This window comes from Polypterus senegalus, unplaced genomic scaffold (assembly GCF_016835505.1).
Source record: "Polypterus senegalus isolate Bchr_013 unplaced genomic scaffold, ASM1683550v1 scaffold_1543, whole genome shotgun sequence".
Taxonomy (NCBI): Eukaryota; Metazoa; Chordata; class Cladistia; order Polypteriformes; family Polypteridae; genus Polypterus; species Polypterus senegalus.
The window spans coordinates 1-18,854 of NW_024383340.1; the positions used below are offsets into that span (position 1 = coordinate 1).

The window sequence follows — 18,854 nt, forward strand, 5'->3', positions numbered from 1 at the left end:
AGACTTCTTAATCTGAAAATTCGCAAGATAAGTCTAGCGATCGTATTCGTCAAAGCTCTATCCAAACTTAAATAGGCCTACACGCTGCAAGAGTCTAGCAAGTAACAAAATGTCCACATCGTGCTCATTCTGAACTTTTCATTTGTCTGATATCCCAGGTTTCAATAAATGAATGCAGAGAGTGCAGGAAACAACTGCTCAAAGTACAGAAATGTGTGAAAATTGAGACTTTAGATTTGATCCAGTCTTGAACGTAACGCTTAGCCATTGTCTGTGTGGAGACATGAACGTGTTCAAGAACGAGCCTTTCCGTCTCTTCACTGTGATATGAAAAGAAATGAAGGAGAGAAATTATCAAACAATGATTAAAGAGTGGATTGCTTAGAATAAATTGATTTTCATTTTCGTCACGCTTCTTCTATATGCTGCACAGAAGGTATCCTCGGATTCATGGACAAGGAAAACCACATGATGAACTCGGAAATGATAGAAAGATTGATAGATAGATAGATAGATAGATAGATAGATAGATAGATAGATAGATAGATAGATAGATCGATCGCAAATTTAAAGCAGTGAAAGGACAGATTTTTAACAAGAGGTTTGATGGGGCAGATTGGCGGTTAGCTCAGTTGGTTAGAGCGTGGTGCTAATAACGCCAAGGTCGCGGGTTCGATCCCCATACGGGCCAGCAGCAATATTATCAACACTGGTTACTTGTTTAAGGTTTGTTTCCATCGCATACTTACCTTAGGGTTTTTTCATTCATCCTGCATGATTTTACATTTAAATTAAAACTAATTGAGTTTTAGAGAAAAAACATTTATTTAACATTCAACAAACTTTCTATTCAGTTTTGCCTCGGCAACTTTAATTGAAATGAATATCGCTCCATCATTCACCCAGAGTAGACAAAAATGACAGTCCATCCAGAACACTCAAGTGCAGCCCTCAGTCTGTGATCAATTTATAGCAAAGTAATCTGTGCAAGATAGCGATATTCTCTCTTTACAATCTATTTTAAAAGATAGAATTATATTCACGTTTTACCCTTTCATTCTAAGCAAACTGTACATGTCAAAGTTTCAAAAACACACAGAGAGATAGACAGAGAGAGAGAGAGAGAGAAAAAGAGAGAGAGGAAATAAACAAATGAATAAATATAAAATCCATTGCCCCATTTAACTTTCCTGGAAGGGAAGAAAACAAAATATATATCAGTCAGTCTTAGGAAAGAAACCATGTGGTAAAATAAGTTCAAGGTCACAGTTCTCTCGTGGGCAGTTAACATGGAAGTGTATCCACGAGCCGCTTTAATTTCATACCTCTCAGCTGTAACTGTAGGGTAAGCTGACACTCAACAGGCCACAAATAGGACGGGATTGCCTCATCCGTCCACATTACTGCGTGAAGTTGACAATAGCGCAGATTATCGATGGATCGCTACAATCTCTCAGGAGCAGGAGGATGGTTAACTTTTTTTTTTTCTTCAGAGCACATATTGAAAAACAGAAGAAAGGGCGATTCGACGATTGAAGGAATTCAGGAGCGATTGCCGGGCCCTACTCTCAGTAGTCGTGGCCGAGTGGTTAAGGCGATGGACTAGAAATCCATTGGGGTCTTCCCGCACAGGTTCGAATCCTGCCGACTGCGTTTGTGTTTCGCTCTCTTCAGAATGTCTTCAAAGTCCAAATTTAGCAGTCAGATTAGGCATTGTTAGCATTATGTAGGCAATGATTCCCTTCAATTGTCTCAGAATTATGAACCCATTATGGCACACGGATATATACCTTAACTTTCTTAACTTTGGAATATTGGATAAGCACGTGTCTGCTGTTAGTAGCAATGAAAGGACTTTTCAGCGATTAGAAAAAAACAAAAAAAATATTCAGTCGTTTTACAAAGTTGGACAAGGCTTTGAAGAGTTAATTCTATTTTTTGTGTCCGCCGTGTGGCAGAACGGGTTGAAAAACAGCATTTATCCTGCCTGAAAGACTGCCTCGTATTGACTGACTGTTGAATGAGAATACGCTCAATCACTCGCTAATCGTCAGAGATCAAGTGTAAAAGAAAAAAAAAAAAACTACGGGAAAGTAAAAGGAAAGATAAGGCTTTAGGAATCAAAGAACTGACAATTAAAACGGATTCCTTTGGTACTTTAACGACAAATTTTACAGACATTAAAGTTAATGCGGACAATCCATTTTAGAGTGTTTGCACTTTTAAACATAACAAAATAAATTATAAGCAGCCTCAACACAGCAAGCTGAGACATGCTTAAGCATTTTTACCACGATAACAGATACAGCTTCCTGTTATTTATGACAATAGAAACTGGGGAGTAACTCTCGCTCTTTCATGATTAAAACGAGCACGATTTGTTCTTTCTGTTGCTTCTTCTCAGTTGCTTGGCTGATATAGTTAACTTTGAATTCTTTCTCGGGGCCTGGCTGTGTAGCTAACACATGTGGACTTTGCAACCAAGACATGCTGTTAACTGTTCTACTCTCACAGATAATCGAGTCGCTTGAAATCCTCTGCCTCCTTAAGGATGTTCAGAAATAGACCGTAATATTACCGCTCCTGCTCCAGTCCAAATGTCTTCAGAGCACATATTGACAAACAGAAGAAAGGGCGATTCGACGATTGAAGGAATTCAGGCGCGATTTCAGGTCCCAACAATCAGTAGTCGTGGCTGAGTTGTTAAGGCGATGGACTTGAAATCCATTGGGGTTTCCCCGCGCAGGTTCGAATCCTGCCGGCTACGTAGTTTAAACTTTAGCAAATTCAAGGTATTAAGCCTTAACTTGCCACTCGCCCAATGCAATTTGCAAATTTTCTCAGTAGCTCACGGCTCAATTAACAAAAACTGGTAGATGCTGCAATCAATGGGAGGCATAAGAACACATTCCGTTGACAGCTTACCAGTTTCTGTTCACAACACGAATACTGAACGCGCTTGTGCAAAGTTAAGTGTCCTTTTCGCACAGACTGCAGCAAAGCATTTGAGTGCAGTCTAGAAAATGATCAGCTGCCGTTCAAACGCCATACGTTGCAAACCCCCAAAGCAGTGACCAATATAACTATACTGATATTTATACTAATGATTTAAAAAACAGTCGTGTTCAAAGATTAAGCCTCAAAATCACTTGTTGGTCTGAATTTGGAGAGGAAGACTGTAAGGCCATTTTAACACAAACCTCATTTATTTCTTTTCATTGCAGTGCTACGGGTGAAAGGCGCTGCCAGGGTCTGAAGGCTTAAATTTACTAATGATTCTGGGTGTAAAATGACAGAATTCACATGTGATGTGAAACGAATCTAATAAGAACGGGATCAGTAAATCATGCACGTCAGCCTTCTTCGGAGGCAGCAAAGGCTAAAGAAGAGGAGAAGTAAAGAAGAGCTGACAAACAATCGGCTCCGCACTTGCAACACTACATCGCCGCCCGTCGTTGTTTTCCTTAATATCCGTATCAGCTGTGTTTTTCTTACTTATCTCCCTTTGTTCTCGGGTGAAATTTTGTGTCTCAACATAGAATTCAGCCAAAAAGAAAACTTAAATCAAGAAATAAGTAACAAATGAAAGCATAATGGGACCACTGTAGTTTCCTTCCATAGACTCAATAATTAACAGTAATTTTCAGAAGTGAAAGAAAGAGAAAATTAAAAAAACAAAAACAAAGAAAAAAAAAGAAATTTACCGCCTAAAGCTATATCGCTGGCAGCTGAGTCCTGTAGTCGTGGCCGAGTGGTTAAGGCGATGGACTAGAAATCCATTGGGGTCTCCCCGCGCAGGTTCGAATCCTGCCGACTACGTTTGTGTTTCGCTCTGTTAAGAATGTCTTCAAAGTCCAAATTTAGCAGTCAGATTAGGCATTGTTAGCATTATGTAGGCAATGATTCCCTTCAATTGTCTCAGAATTATGAACCCATTATGGCACACGGATATATTCCTTAACTTTCTTAACTTTGGAATATTGGATAAGCACGTGTCTGCTGTTAGTAGCAATGAAAGAACTTTTCAGCGATTAGAAAAAAACAAAAAAAATATTCAGTCGTTTTACAAAGTTGGACAAGGCTTTGAAGAGTTAATTCTATTTTTGTGTCATGCGGTGTGGCAGAACGGGTTGAAAAACAGCATTTATCCTGCCTGAAAGACTGCCTCGTATTGACTGACTGTTGAATGAGAAAACGCTCAATCACTCGCTAATCGTCAGAGATCTTGTGTAAAAGAAAAAAAAAAAAACTACGGGAAAGTAAAAGGAAAGATAAGGCTTTAGGAATCAAAAACTGACAATTAAGACGGATTCCTTTGGAACTTTAACGACAAATTTTACAGACATTAAAGTTAATGCGGACAATCCATTTTAGAGTGTTTGCACTTTTAAACATAACAAAATAAATTATAAGCAGCCTCAACGCAGCAAGCTGAGACATGCTTAAGCATTTTTACCACGATAACAGAGACAGCTTCCTGTTATTTATGACAATAGAAACTGGGGAGTAACTCTCGCTCTTTCATGATTAAAACGAGCACGTTTTGTTCTTTCTGTTGCTTCTTCTCAGTTGCTTGGCTGATATAGTTAACTTTGAATTCTTTCTCGGTGCCTGGCTGTGTAGCTAACACATGTGGACTTTGCAACCAAGACATGCTGTTAACTGTTCTACTCTCATTGATAATCGAGTCGCTTGAAATCCTCTGCCTCCTTAAGGATGTTCAGAAATAGACCGTAATATTACCGCTCCTGCTCCAGTCCAAATGTCTTCAGAGCACATATTGACAAACAGAAGAAAGGGCGATTCGACGATTGAAGGAATTCAGGCGCGATTTCAGGTCCCGACCTTCAGTAGTCGTGGCCGAGTGGTTAAGGCGATGGACTTGAAATCCATTGGGGTTTCCCCGCGCAGGTTCGAATCCTGCCGGCTACGTAGTTTAAACTTTAGCAAATTCAAGGTATTAAGCCTTAACTTGCCACTCGCCCAATGCAATTTGCAAATCTTCTCAGTATCTCACGGCTCATTTAACAAAAACTGGTAGATGCTGCAATCAATGGGAGGCATAAGAACACATTCCGTTGACAGCTTACCAGTTTCTGTTCACAACACGAATACTGAACGCGCTTGTGCAAAGTTAAGTGTCCTTTCGGCACAGACTGCAGCAAAGCATTTGAGTGCAGTCTAGAAAATGATCAGCTGCCGTTCAAACGCCATACGTTGCAAACCCCCAAAGCAGTGACCAATATAACTATACTGATATTTATACTAATGATTTAAAAAACAGTCGTGTTCAAAGATTAAGCCTCAAAATCACTTGTTGGTCTGAATTTGGAGAGGAAGACTGTAAGGCCATTTTAACACAAACCTCATTTATTTCTTTTCATTGCAGTGCTACGGGTGAAAGGCGCTGCCAGGGTCTGAAGGCTTAAATTTACTAATGATTCTGGGTGTAAAATGACAGAATTCACATGTGATGTGAAACGAATCTAATAAGAACGGGGATCAGTAAATCATGCACGTCAGCCTTCTTCGGAGGCAGCAAAGGCTAAAGAAGAGGAGAAGTAAAGAAGAGCTGACAAACAATCGGCTCCGCACTTGCAACACTACACGCCGCCCGTTGTTTTTCCTTAATATCCGTATCAGCTGTGTTTCTTACTTATCTCCCTTTGTTCTCGGGTGAAATTTTGTGTCTCAACATAGAATTCAGCCAAAAAGAAAAACTTAAATCAAGAAATAAGTAACAAATGAAAGCATAATGGGACCACTGTAGTTTCCTTCCATAGACTCAATAATTAACAGTAATTTTCAGAAGTGAAAGAAAGAGAAAATTAAAAAAACAAAAAACAAAGAAAAAAAAAGAAATTTACCACCTAAAGCTATATCGCTGGCAGCTGAGTCCTGTAGTCGTGGCCGAGTGGTTAAGGCGATGGACTAGAAATCCATTGGGGTCTCCCCGCGCAGGTTCGAATCCTGCCGACTACGTTTGTGTTCGCTCTGTTATGAATGTCTTCAAAGTCCAAATTTAGCAGTCAGATTAGGCATTGTTAGCATTATGTAGGCAATGATTCCCTTCAATTGTCTCAGAATTATGAACCCATTATGGCACACGGATATATTCCTTAACTTTCTTAACTTTGGAATATTGGATAAGCACGTGTCTGCTGTTAGTAGCAATGAAAGGACTTTTCAGCGATTAGAAAAAACAAAAAATATTCAGTCGTTTTACAAAGTTGGACAAGGCTTTGAAGAGTTAATTCTATTTTTTGTGTCCGCCGTGTGGCAGAACGGGTTGAAAAACAGCATTTATCCTGCCTGAAAGACTGCCTCGTATTGACTGACTGTTGAATGAGAAAACGCTCAATCACTCGCTAATCGTCAGAGATCTTGTGTAAAAGAAAAAAAAAACTACGGAAAGTAAAAGGAAAGATAAGGCTTTAGGAATCAAAAACTGACAATTAAGACGGATTCCTTTGGAACTTTAACGACAAATTTTACAGACATTAAAGTTAATGCGGACAATCCATTTTAGAGTGTTTGCACTTTTAAACATAACAAAATAAATTATAAGCAGCCTCAACACAGCAAGCTGAGACATGCTTAAGCATTTTTACCACGATAACAGAGACAGCTTCCTGTTATTTATGACAATAGAAACTGGGGAGTAACTCTCGCTCTTTCATGATTAAAACGAGCACGTTTTGTTCTTTCTGTTGCTTCTTCTCAGTTGCTTGGCTGATATAGTTAACTTTGAATTCTTTCTCGGTGCCTGGCTGTGTAGCTAACACATGTGGACTTTGCAACCAAGACATGCTGTTAACTGTTCTACTCTCACAGATAATCGAGTCGCTTGAAATCCTCTGCCTCCTTAAGGATGTTCAGAAATAGACCGTAATATTACGCTCCTGCTCCAGTCCAAATGTCTTCAGAGCACATATTGACAAACAGAAGAAAGGGCGATTCGACGATTGAAGGAATTCAGGCGCGATTTCAGGTCCCAACCTTCAGTAGTCGTGGCCGAGTGGTTAAGGCGATGGACTTGAAATCCATTGGGGTTTCCCCGCGCAGGTTCGAATCCTGCTGGCTACGTAGTTTAAACTTTAGCAAATTCAAGGTATTAAGCCTTAACTTGCCACTCGCCCAATACAATTTGCAAATCTTCTCAGTAGCTCACGGCTCAATTAACAAAAACTGGTAGATGCTGCCATCAATGGGAGGCATGAGAACACATTCCGTTGACAGCTTACCAGTTTCTGTTCACAACACGAATACTGAACGCTTGTGCAAAGTTAAGTGTCCTTTCGGCACAGACTGCAGCAAAGCATTTGAGTGCAGTCTAGAAAATGATCAGCTGCCGTTCAAACGCCATACGTTGCAAACCCCAAAGCAGTGACCAATATAACTATACTGATATTTATACTAATGATTTAAAAAACAGTCGTGTTCAAAGATTAAGCCTCAAAATCACATGTTGGTCTGAATTTGGAGAGGAAGACTGTAAGGCCATTTTAACACAAACCTCATTTATTTCTTTTCGTTGCAGTGCTACGGGTGAAAGGCACTGCCATGGACTGAAGGCTTAAATTTACTAATGATTCTGGGTGTAAAACGACAGAATTCACATGTGATGTGAAACGAATCTAATAAGAACGGGGATCAGTAAATCATGCACGTCAGCCTTCTTCGGAGGCAGCAAAGGCTAAAGAAGAGGAGAAGTAAAGAAGAGCTGACAAACAATCGGCTCCGCACTTGCAACACTACACGTCGCCCGTCGTTGTTTTCCTTAATATCCTTATCAGCTGTGTTTCTTACTTATCTCCCTTTGTTCTCGGGTGAAATTTTATGTCTCAACATAGAATTCAGCCAAAAAAAGAAAACTTAAATCAAGAAATAAGTAACAAATGAAAGCATGATGGGACCACTGTAGTTTCCTTCCATAGACTCAATAATTAACAGTAATTTTCAGAAGTGAAAGAAAGAGAAAATTAAAAAAAAAAAAAAACAAAGAAAAAAAAAGAAATTTACCGCCTAAAGCTATATCGCTGGCAGCTGAGTCCTGTAGTCGTGGCCGAGTGGTTAAGGCGATGGACTAGAAATCCATTGGGGTCTCACCGTGCAGGTTTGTTTCCTGCCGACTACGTTTGTGTTTCGCTCTGTTAAGAATGTCTTCAAAGTCCAAATTTAGCAGTCAGACTAGGCATTGTTAGCATTATGTAGGCAATGATTCCCTTCAATTGTCTCAGAATTATGAACCCATTATGGCACACGGATATATTCCTTAACTTTCTTAACTTTGGAATATTGGATAAGCACGTGTCTGCTGTTAGTAGCAATGAAAGGACTTTTCAGCGATTAGAAAAAAACAAAAAAATATTCAGTCGTTTTACAAAGTTGGACAAGGCTTTGAAGAGTTAATTCTATTTTTTGTGTCCGCCGTGTGGCAGAACGGGTTGAAAAACAGCATTTATCCTGCCTGAAAGACTGCCTCGTATTGACTGACTGTTGAATGAGAAAACGCTCAATCACTCGCTAATCGTCAGAGATCTTGTGTAAAAAGAAAAAAAAAAAAACTACGGGAAAGTAAAAGGAAAGATAAGGCTTTAGGAATCAAAGAACTGACAATTAAGACGGATTCCTTTGGAACTTTAACGACAAATTTTACAGACATTAAAGTTAATGCGGACAATCCATTTTAGAGTGTTTGCACTTTTAAACATAACAAAATAAATTATAAGCAGCCTCAACGCAGCAAGCTGAGACATGCTTAAGCATTTTTACCACGATAACAGAGACAGCTTCCTGTTATTTATGACAATAGAAACTGGGGAGTAACTCTCGCTCTTTCATGATTAAAACGAGCACGTTTTGTTCTTTCTGTTGCTTCTTCTCAGTTGCTTGGCTGATATAGTTAACTTTGAATTCTTTCTCGGGGCCTGGCTGTGTAGCTAACACATGTGGACTTTGCAACCAAGACATGCTGTTAACTGTTCTACTCTCACAGATAATCGAGTCGCTTGAAATCCTCTGCCTCCTTAAGGATGTTCAGAAATAGACCGTAATATTACCGCTCCTGCTCCAGTCCAAATGTCTTCAGAGCACATATTGACAAACAGAAGAAAGGGTGATTCGACGATTGAAGGAATTCAGGCGCGATTTCAGGTCCCAACAATCAGTAGTCGTGGCTGAGTTGTTAAGGCGATGGACTTGAAATCCATTGGGGTTTCCCCGCGCAGGTTCGAATCCTGCCGGCTACGTAGTTTAAACTTTAGCAAATTCAAGGTATTAAGCCTTAACTTGCCACTCGCCCAATGCAATTTGCAAATTTTCTCAGTAGCTCACGGCTCAATTAACAAAAATGGTAGATGCTGTAATCAATGGGAGGCATAAGAACACATTCCGTTGACAGCTTACCAGTTTCTGTTCACAACACGAATACTGAACGCGCTTGTGCAAAGTTAAGTGTCCTTTCGGCACAGACTGCAGCAAAGCATTTGAGTGCAGTCTAGAAAATGATCAGCTGCCGTTCAAACGCCATACGTTGCAAACCCCCAAAGCAGTGACCAATATAACTATACTGATATTTATACTAATGATTTAAAAAACAGTCGTGTTCAAAGATTAAGCCTCAAAATCACTTTTTGGTCTGAATTTGGAGAGGAAGACTGTAAGGCCATTTTAACACAAACCTCATTTATTTCTTTTCATTTGCAGTGCTACGGGTGAAAGGGCTGCCAGGGTCTGAAGGCTTAAATTTACTAATGATTCTGGGTGTAAAATGACAGAATTCACATGTGATGTGAAACGAATCTAATAAGAACGGGGATCAGTAAATCATGCACGTCAGCCTTCTTCGGAGACAGCAAAGGCTAAAGAAGAGGAGAAGTAAAGAAGAGCTGACAAACAATCGGCTCCGCACTTGCAACACTACACGTCGCCCGTCGTTGTTTTCCTTAATATCCGTATCAGCTGTGTTTCTTACTTATCTCCCTTTGTTCTCGGGTGAAATTTTGTGTCTCAACATAGAATTCAGCCAAAAAGAAAACTTAAATCAAGAAATAAGTAACAAATGAAAGCATGATGGGACCACTGTAGTTTCCTTCCATAGACTCAATAATTAACAGTAATTTTCACAAGTGAAAGAAAGAGAAAATTAAAAAAACACAAAAACAAAGAAAAAAAAAGAAATTTACCACCTAAAGCTATATCGCTGGCAGCTGAGTCCTGTAGTCGTGGCCGAGTGGTTAAGGCGATGGACTAGAAATCCATTGGGGTCTCCCCGCGCAGGTTCGAATCCTGCCGACTGCGTTTGTGTTTCGCTCTGTTATGAATGTCTTCAAAGTCCAAATTTAGCAGTCAGATTAGGCATTGTTAGCATTATGTAGGCAATGATTCCCTTCAATTGTCTCAGAATTATGAACCCATTATGGCACACGGATATATTCCTTAACTTTCTTAACTTTGGAATATTGAATAAGCACGTGTCTGCTGTTAGTAGCAATGAAAGGAACTTTTCAGCGATTTGAAAAAACAAAAAATATTCAGTCGTTTTACAAAGTTGGACAAGGCTTTGAAGAGTTAATTCTATTTTTGTGTCCCGTGTGGCAGAACGGGTTGAAAACAGCATTTATCCTGCCTGAAAGACTGCCTCGTATTGACTGACTGTTGAATGAGAAAACGCTCAATCACTCGCTAATCGTCAGAGATCTTGTGTAAAAGAAAAAAAAAAAAACTACGGGAAAGTAAAAGGAAAGATAAGGCTTTAGGAATCAAAGAACTGACAATTAAGACGGATTCCTTTGGAACTTTAACGACAAATTTTACAGACATTAAAGTTAATGCGGACAATCCATTTTAGAGTGTTTGCACTTTTAAACATAACAAAATAAATTTCAAGCTGCCTCAACGCAGCAAGCTGAGACATGCTTAAGCATTTTTACCACGATAACAGAGACAGCTTCCTGTTATTTATGACAATAGAAACTGGGGAGTAACTCTCGCTCTTTCATGATTAAAACGAGCACGTTTTGTTCTTTCTGTTGCTTCTTCTCAGTTGCTTGGCTGATATAGTTAACTTTGAATTCTTTCTCGGGGTCTGGCTGTGTAGCTAACACATGTGGACTTTGCAACCAAGACATGCTGTTAACTGTTCTACTCTCACAGATAATCGATTCACTTGAAATCCTCTGCCTCCTTAAGGATGTTCAGAAATAGACCGTAATATTACCGCTCCTGCTCCAGTCCAAATGTCTTCAGAGCACATATTGACAAACAGAAGAAAGGGCGATTCGACGATTGAAGGAATTCAGGCGCGATTGCAGGGCCCTACCGTCAGTAGTCGTGGCCGAGTGGTTAAGGCGATGGACTTGAAATCCATTGGGGTTTCCCCGCGCAGGTTCGAATCCTGCCGGCTACGTAGTTTAAACTTTAGCAAATTCAAGGTATTAAGCCTTAACTTGCCACTCGCCCAATGCAATTTACAAATCTTCTCAGTAGCTCACGGCTCAATTACAGTTTTTCTCGATTGGTTTGGCTCATTTCCTGAAACCGAGATTACATTCTCAAAATAACATGGACAAATCTCCAAACCACCTTGCAATTGTTCACAACAGAATGTCATTTTTCATTGGTTTAATCAAATTGCAAATGCTTTAGTACATGTCTCAAGTGACTCTGTGCTTCTTTTCAAATGATTATGTACAAGTAGCTACAGTTAGCACAATGAGCCCACATTTAGCACATTTTCCAAATAAATAGATCTTGCCGATCTAAACTGATTAGTTGATTTTTCAGTGAAATGGTCACTCACTCCAAAACTTATCAGCATGGTTTCATTGTGTAAGTCGTCATATGCACAATTGTCTGTTCAACTGTCAAAATTAGTCAAAGATATAATACCATGAAAGAATATCTTGGAACATTTGATAAAGTTATGACAGTACTTGACAATCAATCAGGTGAAATTAGAACTAACGAAGGAGCAGTTTCCCACATCTCAGATGACCAATCAAACAGGTTGTTCAGATACCTGACAGGTGTTGTCTATTATGACTGCTGCCAAAAGTATATAGACAGAGCTTGGGCGGGCCAGTTTCATTTGCAGTGTGAACATGGAAGCACCTCGCCAAGTACAACAGCAAATTCCTGCTAGAAGAAGAGGAGGAGTGAGAATGCGTGGAGGAATAGGGGGAAGAGGCCGAGGAGCACGGAGGCACCATGATGTCCCAGATGAAATCCGGGCCACCCTTATTGACCACGTCATAAACCATCGCCTCACAATGGCAGAGGCAGGTGGCCGAGGCAGCCTAATGTGCCTCGGGTCTACAGTCTCCTCCATCATCCAAACCTTGCTGGGAAAACAGGTACAGAACTATGCTATTGAACTATTCAGTGTTGGTGTGTGTGTAGGCCTAGAGTACTGTAATATCGTCATGTGATGTTATATGATACTATAAAAATGACAAAGACAAAAAAATGGAGAAAATACTGTAAATAGTATTCCAGTCACTGTGCAGTGTATCACACTTCTAGTACCATAAGACAGCAGTACAATTACATTGGTAACTCATTTTGTAACAAATTTACAGTGTTGACCTTTGACTTGTATGTCTAGGATTGGACGACAGCCTCAAGTGGGTGGCAGAAGAAAACTTCTAAATGAACAACAAGAACAAGAAATATGCAATATGGTCATTGCAAATAATGCCATCACACTGAGACAGATTCGTAATGCAATCCTGCTAGACAATGTAATGTTCCAAAATATAAACTCTATCAGCATCTCCACAATAGACCGGGTATTGAAGAAACATCAGATGACCATGAAACAGATTTACAGGGTACCATTTGAGAGAAACTCTGACAGAGTGAAAGGGCTGCAGGTACCAGTATGTGCATGTAAGTCAACTACTGGTTGTCTATCATTGTAACACTATTACAGTAAGACATGGTTACCACTGTTTTTTTGTTTTGCGTTATCCTTTTCACCTTCAGAATCCAGCTTTGTGTGACTAGAGCATTTTTCCTAGAAATTGTCTTCAGTTTCCCACTCCCTGTTTGTACAGTACTTTAGATCCTCCCTGCAGTATCTGTCTCTACTTGACTGATTAGATTTATTTCTATTCTATTGTAGAGAATTATGGCATTAGAAGGCAACGAAACCCCTCACATCCTAGTGTTCGTTGATGAAGCTGGCTTCAACCTGGCCAAAGGTCGAAGGCGTGGCCGTAACATCATTGGCCACCGAGCCACTGTGGATGTCCCAGGCCAGCGAGGAGCAAATATAACAATGTGTGCCGCTATATCAGAAAGAGGTGTGGCCACACACATTCCCAGTTTAGGGCCCTACAATACACAAAAGCTCCTCAATTTTTTGGACCACCTTTATACTGATCTGATCCCAGAAAATGAGAGAGGTGTAGAAGGACCTCAGCTACCACATTATGTCATTGTGTGGGATAATGTGAACTTCCACCGCGGCCCACGATCAGAACCTGGTTCACCACCCATCCCGGATGCTAATGGAGTTTCTTCCACCTTACTCTCCTTTCCTGAATCCAGGTTTTTTCAGCTTGGAGGTGGAGGGTGTATGAGCATCAGGCTCAAGACCAGAGGGCCCTGCTGCATGCAATGGATGCTGCATGTGAGGACATCACAGGGGATCAATGTAGGGGATGGTTGAGACATTCACGCCGTTTCTTCCCGCTGCATCGCCGCGAGAAAATATCCGCTATGCGATGTGGATGAGAATTTATGGCCTGACAGAGAGCAGCGCGTCGATGGCCAGGAGGATGAGGATGGTGGCCAGGAAAGAGAGGGTGACAATGGCGACCACTGAAAATATTACTGTACTATAGTTCTGAGATTTATTTACAGTATGGTGGGCTAGAGTTTTTTTGTTTTTTTTTGTTTGTGTTTATAACTGTTCGCATTTACAGAATCCTGTATATGTTTTCTTTTCACAGTATGTTCTCTAATGTTAACATTTCTTTGTACGAATAAAAATGTTTACAGTTTCCTTGAGTATGAGTGGTTTATTGGAGGCTGATTTTACTGTAAAATCTTTTGGTTTTATTCATAGTGGTATTCTGTTGCTAGACCTGTGCCTCATTGACAAAACGTCTAAGCATTTTGACTTGCAGTGCTTAAACAATGCCAAAGGTATAATGCATTTTGGGGGCATTGACTATTTATATGGGAAGGATATTTAGTTTTGACACATGGATAAACTCTTTTGGGAGAGATATGAGCTTTTGCAGGGGATCCATGGTGTTGTGCTAAACCATCCGGGTATTCTGACAAAAAGCACTAAATGAATGCACATGTGCCAAGGCAATTGAGAAGGATCTGTGCTATTCTGACTGTACTGACCTTTTATATGGGAAAGGAATCTGCTTTTGAAGCATGGACGAAGAGTTTGGGGTAAGATATTTGTTTTGCTAGTGAGCTATAATGTTGGGCAGCACTGTAAGACTGTTTGGCCAAATGACCTTATGGTTTTGAGAATGTCATCTCGGTTTCAAGAAATGAGCCAAACCAATCGAGAAAAACTGTAACAAAAACTGGTAGATCCTGCAATCAATGGGAGGCATAAGAACACATTCCGTTGACAGCTTACCAGTTTCTGTTCACAACCACGAATACTGAGCGCTTGTGCAAAGTTAAGTGTCCTTTCGGCACAGACTGCAGCAAAGCATTTGAGTGCAGTCTAGAAAATGATCAGCTGCCGTTCAAACGCCATACGTTGCAAACCCCCAAAGCAGTGACCAACATAACTATACTAATATTGATACTAATGATTTAAAAAACAGTCGTGTTCAAAGATTAAGCCTCAAAATCACTTGTTGGTCTGAATTTGGAGAGGAAGACTGTAAGTCCATTTTAACACAAACCTCATTTATTTCTTTTCGTTGCAGTGCTACGGGTGAAAGGCACTGCCAGGGTCTGAAGGCTTAAATTTACTAATGATTCTGGGTGTAAAATGACAGAATTCACATGTGATGTGAAACGAATCTAATAAGAACGGGGATCAGTAAATCATGCACGTCAGCCTTCTTCAGAGGCAGCAAAGGCTAAAGAAGAGAAGAAGTAAAGAAGAGCTGACAAACAATCGGCTCCGCACTTGCAACACTACACGTCGCCCGTCGTTGTTTTCCTTAATATCCGTATCAGCTGTGTTTCTTACTTATCTCCCTTTGTTCTCGGGTGAAATTTTGTGTCTCAACATAGAATTCAGCCAAAAAAGAAAACTTAAATCAAGAAATAAGTAACAAATGAAAGCATGATGGGACCACTGTAGTTTCCTTCCATAGACTCAATAATTAACAGTAATTTTCAGAAGTGAAAGAAAGAAAAAAAAAAAAAAAATAAAGAAAAAAAAAAAAATTTACCGCCTAAAGCTATATCGCTGGTGGCGGAGTCCTGTAGTCGTGGCCGAGTGGTTAAGGCGATGGACTAAAAATCCATTGGGGTCTCCCCGCGCAGGTTCGAATCCTGCCGACTACGTTTGTGTTTCGCTCTGTTAAGAATGTCTTCAAAGTCAGAGTAGGCATTGTTAACATTATGTAGGCAATGATTCCCTTCAATTGTCTGAGAATTATGTATCCATTATGGCACACGGATATATTCCTCAACTTTCTTAAGTTTGGAATATTGGATAAGCACGTGTCTGCTGTTAGTAGCAATGAAAGGACTTTTCAGCGATTAGAAAAAAAACATCCGAGTGCCAAGATGAAAATCAACTAGAAGCAGTATGACAAACTGCAGGCACCGCTGATACTCAAACTCAGGATCTCCTGTTTACTAGACAGGCGCTTAAAACAACTAAGCCACGGCAACTGACATTATGAAAACACTCTAGCAGTGTGACGTCATACGCCTAAATAGCAGTTAACATGTAACCAATGTCCACCTCTTGGTAATTCAATAACAAAAAAAAAAATAAATAAAATCTGAAAGGTGAACACTGTCTTTAAGTAACAGGTGTTGCGCGGACTGAGAAAGCAACTTAAGAGGCAATCGTTGAGTCTTTTACGGAAAGCAGCGTCGGAATATTTTCTTCTTGAATTTGATTTGCTGGCACAGATAGCAGCAGAAAGGATAATAGACTCTAAGATTTAAAGTCACGACAAAGGGTGGAATTCGACCCCACGCGTGCAGAGCACAATGGATTAGCAGTCCATCGCCTTAACCACTCGGCCACCTTGTCACGTGAGCAACCAGCGATCCTTCTAGGCATTCCTCCTAAATTTAAATTCACAGATCCGGTAACACATCATGCCAAGCTCTATATTTAACTACGGACACTTCATCAACACTCATATCATCATCAATTGTTCTGTTTAATTGCTGCCTTGTTACAGAGCAATATGTTACAAGTCACGACGGCAGGCAGGCTTTCACTTTTCTCTATGTCTTTCACTTGCCAAAGCAAAGAGAATAAATCCTGAGAGATGCGCTCCACCTCCGCCTTCTGCAATGAAACGGACAAAGCTAACATGTTCCTTGCAAAGTTTCAAGGCACATCCGAGTGCCAAGATGAAAATCAACTAGAAGCAGTATGACAAACTGCAGGCACCGCTGAGACTCAAACTCAGGATCTCCTGTTTACTAGACAGGCGCTTAAAACAACTAAGCCACGGCACCTGACGTTATGAAAAAGACTCTAGCAGTGTGAAGTCATACGCCTAAATAGCAGTTAACATGTAACAAATGTCCAACTCTTGGTAATTCAATAACAAAAAAAAAAACATCTGAAAGGTGAACACACTTTCAGTAACCGTAGCTCCACGATTAGAGACTTTTGTAAGTAAAGAAGTTTGCCTGATATTGTTTGAATCCAATGGTCAAAGAAGCCCTCGAAGAAGACAAAACGATCACACAATCCGTGAAAAGCACAACAGACTCGCGATCCAGGGAAAAGCAGTCATCTTCTTCAAAGGCACCTTAAAATCATTTCTTCATCGAGGTTTTCCATTCTCTTTTGTCGACTTCGATTAAGGACTTAAAATATATCAATGAAAAGCAGGCAAATTTTCCACACAGTCTTATTTCAAGTTCACTTTGCCACGTATTCAGCTGTGTGTGTATTGCGAAAAGCATAGGAAGCAGAAGCGAAGAAGGCACCGCTGAGATTTGAACTCAGGATCTCCTGTTTACAAGACAGGCTCTTAAACCAGCTAAGCCACGGCGCCCCATGTAAAAAGCTTTTTTTCATCTTTCCATTTCACTCAGTAAAATAGAATGTTTAAGGCAGAACATTTCGATTCTAAAATATGGACTAAGATACTGTCTTTGAGCAACAGGTGTTCTTGCGGACTGAAAAGTAACTTAAGAGGCAACCGTTGCGTCTTTTCACGGAAAGCAGCGTCGGAATATTTTCTTCTTGAATTTGATCTGCTGGCACAGATAGCAGCAGAAAGGACAATAGACTCTAAGATTTAAAGTCACGACAAGGGTGGAATTCGAACCCACGCGTGCAGAACACAATGGATTAGCAGTCCACCACCTTAACCACTCGGCCACCTTGTCACGTGAGCAAACGGTGATCCTTCTAGGCATTCCTCCTAAATTTAAATTCACTGATCCAGTAATGCATCATGCCAAGCTCTATATTTAAATACGGACACTTCATCAACACTTATATCGTCATCAATTGTTCTGTTTAATTGAAGCCTTCTTACAGAGAAATATGTTACATGTCACGACGGCAGGCAGGTTTTCGCTTTTCTCTATGTCTTTCACTGGCCAAAACAAAGAGAATAAATCCTGAGAGATGCGCTCCACCTCCGCCTTCTGCAATGAAACGGACAAAGCTAACATGTTCCTTGCAAAGTTTCAAGGCACATCCGAGTGCCAAGATGAAAATTAACTAGAAGCAGTATGACAAACTGCAGGCACCGCTGAGACTCAAACTCAGGATCTCCTGTTTACTAGACAGGCGCTTAAAACAACTAAGCCCACGGCACCTGACGTTATGAAAAGACTCTAGCAGTGTGACGTCATACGCCTAAATAGCAGTTAACATGTAACCAATGTCCACCTCTTGGTAATTCAATAACAAAAAAAAAACATCTGAAAGGTGAAAACACTTTCAGTAACCGTAGCTCCACGATTAGAGACTTTTGTAAGGAGAGAAGTTTGCCTGATGTTGTTTGAACCCAATGTTCAAAGGAAGCCCTCGAAGAAGAGAAAACGATCACACAATCCGTGAAAAGCACAACAGACTCGCAATCCAGGGAAAAGCAGTCATCTTCATCAAAGGCACCTTAAAATCATTTCTTCATCGAGGTTTTCCATTCTCTTTTGTCGACTTCGATTAAGGACTTAAAATATATCAATGAAAACGGGCAAGTTTTCCACACAGTCTTATTTCAAGTTCAATTTGCCACGTATAAAGCTGTGTGTGAGCAAACGGTGATCCTTCTAGGCATTGAGTGATTGAGCGTTTTCTCATTTAACAGTCAGTCAATACGAGGCAGTCTTTCAGGCAGGATAAATGCTGTTTTTCAACCCGTTCTGCCAAACGGCGGACACAAAAAATAGAATTAACTCATCAAAGCCTTGTCCAACTTTGTAAAACGACTGAATATTTTTTTTTGTTTTTTTCTTATCGCTGAAAAGTCCTTTCATTGCTACTAACAGCAGACACGTGCTTATCCAAAATTCCACAGTTAAGAAAGTTAAGGAATATATCCGTGTGCCATAATGGGTTCATAATTCTGAGACAATTGAAGGGAATCATTGCATACATAATGCTAACAATGCCTAATCTGACTGCTAAATTTGGACTTTGAAGGCATTCTTAACAAAGTGAAACACAAACGTAGGCCCCCTAACCACTGCGGCTACGGCCCAGAACA

At 40.3% G+C, this 18,854-nt stretch overlaps 16 non-coding genes across 16 annotated transcripts; 12 read left to right on the forward strand and 4 right to left on the reverse strand.

The window, feature by feature from the left end:
* The first annotated feature begins 618 nt into the window (after positions 1–618).
* trnai-aau lies at positions 619–691 on the forward strand. Its single transcript has one exon. It is a non-coding gene; the product is annotated as a tRNA-Ile (tRNA).
* Positions 692–1,571: 880 nt separating this feature from the next.
* trnas-aga lies at positions 1,572–1,653 on the forward strand. The gene has a single exon. It is a non-coding gene; the product is annotated as a tRNA-Ser (tRNA).
* Positions 1,654–2,685: 1,032 nt separating this feature from the next.
* Positions 2,686–2,767, forward strand: trnas-uga. The gene has a single exon. It is a non-coding gene; the product is annotated as a tRNA-Ser (tRNA).
* Positions 2,768–3,737: 970 nt separating this feature from the next.
* trnas-aga lies at positions 3,738–3,819 on the forward strand. The gene has a single exon. It is a non-coding gene; the product is annotated as a tRNA-Ser (tRNA).
* A 1,031-nt stretch (positions 3,820–4,850) lies between these two features.
* On the forward strand, positions 4,851–4,932 carry trnas-uga. Its single transcript has one exon. It is a non-coding gene; the product is annotated as a tRNA-Ser (tRNA).
* Positions 4,933–5,900: 968 nt separating this feature from the next.
* On the forward strand, positions 5,901–5,982 carry trnas-aga. The gene has a single exon. It is a non-coding gene; the product is annotated as a tRNA-Ser (tRNA).
* Positions 5,983–7,004: 1,022 nt separating this feature from the next.
* On the forward strand, positions 7,005–7,086 carry trnas-uga. Its single transcript has one exon. It is a non-coding gene; the product is annotated as a tRNA-Ser (tRNA).
* A 969-nt stretch (positions 7,087–8,055) lies between these two features.
* Positions 8,056–8,137, forward strand: trnas-aga. The gene has a single exon. It is a non-coding gene; the product is annotated as a tRNA-Ser (tRNA).
* A 1,032-nt stretch (positions 8,138–9,169) lies between these two features.
* On the forward strand, positions 9,170–9,251 carry trnas-uga. The gene has a single exon. It is a non-coding gene; the product is annotated as a tRNA-Ser (tRNA).
* Positions 9,252–10,220: 969 nt separating this feature from the next.
* Positions 10,221–10,302, forward strand: trnas-aga. Its single transcript has one exon. It is a non-coding gene; the product is annotated as a tRNA-Ser (tRNA).
* Positions 10,303–11,328: 1,026 nt separating this feature from the next.
* Positions 11,329–11,410, forward strand: trnas-uga. The gene has a single exon. It is a non-coding gene; the product is annotated as a tRNA-Ser (tRNA).
* A 4,006-nt stretch (positions 11,411–15,416) lies between these two features.
* Positions 15,417–15,498, forward strand: trnaf-aaa. The gene has a single exon. It is a non-coding gene; the product is annotated as a tRNA-Phe (tRNA).
* Positions 15,499–16,118: 620 nt separating this feature from the next.
* On the reverse strand, positions 16,119–16,201 carry trnas-gcu. The gene has a single exon. It is a non-coding gene; the product is annotated as a tRNA-Ser (tRNA).
* A 363-nt stretch (positions 16,202–16,564) lies between these two features.
* trnat-agu lies at positions 16,565–16,638 on the reverse strand. Its single transcript has one exon. It is a non-coding gene; the product is annotated as a tRNA-Thr (tRNA).
* A 474-nt stretch (positions 16,639–17,112) lies between these two features.
* Positions 17,113–17,186, reverse strand: trnat-ugu. Its single transcript has one exon. It is a non-coding gene; the product is annotated as a tRNA-Thr (tRNA).
* A 255-nt stretch (positions 17,187–17,441) lies between these two features.
* trnas-gcu lies at positions 17,442–17,523 on the reverse strand. The gene has a single exon. It is a non-coding gene; the product is annotated as a tRNA-Ser (tRNA).
* Between the last annotated feature and the right edge of the window lie 1,331 nt (positions 17,524–18,854).